Raw genomic sequence first — 4081 nt, 5'->3', positions numbered from 1 at the left:
AGTGATAATTGTGGTCAACAATTTACATGCAAAATAAGCATAGGAAAAATAAATATCATCCATGCTAGTGCTTTTGATCAAAAATAGCATCAAAATCATATGAAAGACAACTACAATTCAAAATCAATCTAAAAATGTGTGATGGTGTTCCATTCTATAAGCACATAGGGTTCACTATATAGAAAACCAAACTGTCATGTGCGTCAAAATGGGATATTAGAAATCCCTTATCTATGAATTTTGAGCAAAGTTCTTCTCCATCACTCTTTACAAATTTTCATTGCGTCTCTTTCCATGTAATTTCTTGCTATGTCGCTCATAAGCATGTTGAAGATCACTGTAGTTCATAGTGTACAAAATCAAATCTAGTAGCATATCCTTTGGCCTATTTGTGTTTTGAAGCATTTTAGGCCACATTGCACTTGCTTGGGGGCAAGATTTTGCTAAGGTGTATTGCTGGAGGTGGGAAACCACAACGGTTGAAATTTTAACTACCCTGTAGACTATCAAATTTTCATGCCTTCTGCTCTTGCAAATGTTTGGAATAAAGTACATCAAACCATGCCACACTATAATCAACTATCAGAACCTCTCGACTCCCGCCTTGCAAGATATTATATGCATTTTCTTTGTAGTATTTTCTTTGGTATATAAAGTATCTTCTTATCTTTGTTAGGTATTGTTTGATTTATTTTCTCGATGGCAATGGCAAGATGCAATTAATCCTTTTCCCTACAAGCTGCACGATTTGGTTTGGCATTGTCTTCTTTATGTGGGTAAATTGTCTTCTTTGCTTTGCTTGCCTCACAAGCTCAGTGGTCTCGGTTTGATTGCCTTGCTTTGCTTTGCTTGCCTCACTAGCTCAGTGGTCTCTATTTCTTTGCTTTGCTTGCCTCATAAGCTTGATGGTTTCTGTCTAATCGCCGCCATGGCAATGGCAATATGCAGCTCTTCATGGGAGCTTGCAAGAGAAGCATACAAAGGCAGCAAGATTAAAAAGCTGAAAAGTTTGGTCGATTCTCACAGAGCAAATTGCAAGATGAGGAAAGATATGCCATGAATGAGGAAACAAGCTCAAAGCGGCAACAAAATACATTTATGCAACATATGCAAAGGGAGAAACAATGAGAAGATTAGAAGACTCCTTGTAGAGTAGTGGCAAGAATTAGTGGTTGTAGATGGATGCATTTAAACATTGCCATCAGAGCAAAGAACACAAGTTGTGGTCAATCAATTGGTGGAAGAATTCACTACAATAGCATCAGGCCATTCATATGAGTACCAATCTTATGTCATCAGAAGCTTTATGTTCCACTTTAAATTTCATAGAGCGACAACTCTTCCAACACCTTAGGAGATGCATGCACAAGAGACACTACTTTCCAACCAAAGAAATGGCATACACAAAGTGAAATGGGTGCACCCATTAAATCAACTAGCTGCAAAGAGGGACACTTTAGCTATGCTAGGCTCCAACGATTAGACATAAAGTAAAATCAATGCAATATAATCCAAAATTGAAAAGTATGTGGGCTTCAATAGAATGCTAGAAAAAGAAAGGCAACCTAAGTGCAGAAGTCACTACTAAAGTGACATTGTTCTAGCATAAGAACACAAGAGTTTCATCAAACAAGAAGCACATTTGGGAAAATCGGACAATATGCAAGAAGTTTGAGTAGCACGTCATACACCTGCTTGACATAAGAACATAAGAATTTCGTCAAACAAGAAGTACATTTGTGAAAACCAAACAATATGCAAGCAGTTTGAGGAGCACATCATACTCTTTGTTAACACAAGAACACAAGAGTTTCATCAAACAAGTACATTTGCGAAAACCAGACAATATGCAAGCAGTTTGATGAGCACATCATACACTTGCTTAACATAACACATGTCAATGGTTGTCGTAAGATATATAATGTGGTGGTTGTCTGTGATTGTAAAGCTTTAGTTTTAATTGTTGAAATTCTAGAGTGATTGTCCTTTGCAAAAAATTCCGAGATGATTTTTTTTACATTTCTAAATCCAGATATTTATCCAAGAAAGTATGGAACTATACTTTCTTTAGGCTCAAGAATGTTTATCTCTTCTCTAGAAAAAGGTATGGGAGGCCATTTAGAGGGATAGAAGAGCTCCTTTTGAGGTACTTTTGTTGCAGAAAGTAGGGGTCCTAAGTACTTTTTATAGGGAGGAAATCCCCCTTCCTAGGTACTTTCATGACAAGAGTAGGGGGGGAGGTCACTCTCCAAGTTCTTAAACTGGTGAAAGTAGTGAAGGTAACTTTTCAAGGTTCCCATAACTTTCAAAACTAGCCCATCATTTACTTGCTTAACACAACATGGTGTTTTCTGTTATTGTAAATCTTTAGTTTAATTGTTTGAATTCCAAATTGATTGTCCTGAACCAACCCATCATACACTTGCTTAAAACAGCACAGATTAGTGGTTATCCTAACCAATGCAGTGGTTATCTGTGATTGGAACGCTTTAGTTCTAACTGTTTGGATTCTAAAGCGATTGCCCTAAACCAACCCAACTAGCTCAGTGGTACAAACATTCTACAACATACCACTGAGTTGGTTAATATGTAATACCAATTATGTGGTTGAAGCAGAAATAGACAACAACATGCTACCAAGTTGATTCAAGTCAAACACTAGTTATGTGATGGTCCTAAATCAACATGGTTGGAATAGAAATAAATAGTAATATCAATGAGATGGTGATGTTCATAATGTGTAATTGGGTGATGTTATTAATGTCTATAATTGATTTTTTTTAATGTTCTTAATGGGATTGTCCAAACCAGCACAATCATTGGAACTAGAACATCATGCAACATACCACCGAGCTAGTTCATGTCAAACAGTAATATAGTTTGCATGCACCTTTTTGTGGTCATGTTCTAGACCAGCCCAACCAATTCTTTTAGTTTCAACTGTTTGAATTCTAAAGTGATTGTCCTAAACTAGCCCAACCAGCTTGGTGGTAGGAATAGAGTGTGACATACTATCGAGCTGGTAACATGAGTTATGTGGTTGGAACATAAATAAACACCAACATGACACGAAGCTAGTTCAGGTGACACACTAGTTAGGAGATTGTCCTTTTTCAATGTGGTCGAAATAGAAATAAAAATCAATATTATTCAACTAGATATATTTTTAATGGGTATTGGATTATGTTCTAAGTATGTAACTGATTTGTTTTAATGTCCTTAATGTGATCGTCCAAAGTTAGCCCAATGATTGGAACTCGAAGATCATGCCACATACCACCGAGCTAGTTTTAATCAAACACACCAAGCTAGTTTGGTCAATCACATCAAGAACATTAAAATAAACCAACTACACATTAAGAACATCATGCAACATACCACTGCGCTTGATGTACCTTCTTGTTATTGCACAATTGATCATGTTCTAGACCAACCTAGTGGTTGAATTTTTTTTCCTTGTATTGAATAATTGTTTTGTTTTCTAGTTGTTCTAGAGTTTAATTACTTAATTTTAAACTATAACATCAATAAATAGTTTGCATGCACCTTTTTGTTATTATTGTAATTGACCTATAGATGCACTAGACCAATTATGGTGAAATTGTTTTGTTTTCTAATGATTGAAGGTAGTTGAAATAGTCATTGTCCTAAACCAACCCAGTGGTTGAAATTGTTTTGTTTTCTCATAGTGAATATTTTAGTAGATGTTTTGTTTAATTACTAAGTTTTCAACAGACTAGTTTTGGATTAGGTGAATAGACAATGTTGTATCTCAAGTTTTAGCTCAAAAACATGATGTTTCAATTGGGCAAATCCCCCATCCTTTCGACCATCTTGAAGCTGCTAATGTAGCTCCTTGATGTGTTGCTTTGCTTCTATCTTTCTATCTCCACCATTCTTTTAGTAGCCTCAGCTTGCTCTTGTGCTTGCAATGCCTTTGATTATGCCTCCTCTATCATGGCTTCTACACCCTCCTTGAAAATTCTCTCACGTTGCATTTTTTTTTCTGCATTGGTGGCTTTCATGTTCCAAACTTTTGATCCACTTCTCATATTGCTCAATGTATGATTTGAGGTTATTC

This window comes from Dipteris shenzhenensis, chromosome 7 (assembly GCF_047967505.1).
Source record: "Dipteris shenzhenensis isolate YYH24624 ecotype China chromosome 7, Dip_SZ_1.0, whole genome shotgun sequence".
Taxonomy (NCBI): Eukaryota; Viridiplantae; Streptophyta; class Polypodiopsida; order Gleicheniales; family Dipteridaceae; genus Dipteris; species Dipteris shenzhenensis.
Note: the sequence above shows the minus strand (reverse complement) of the source record.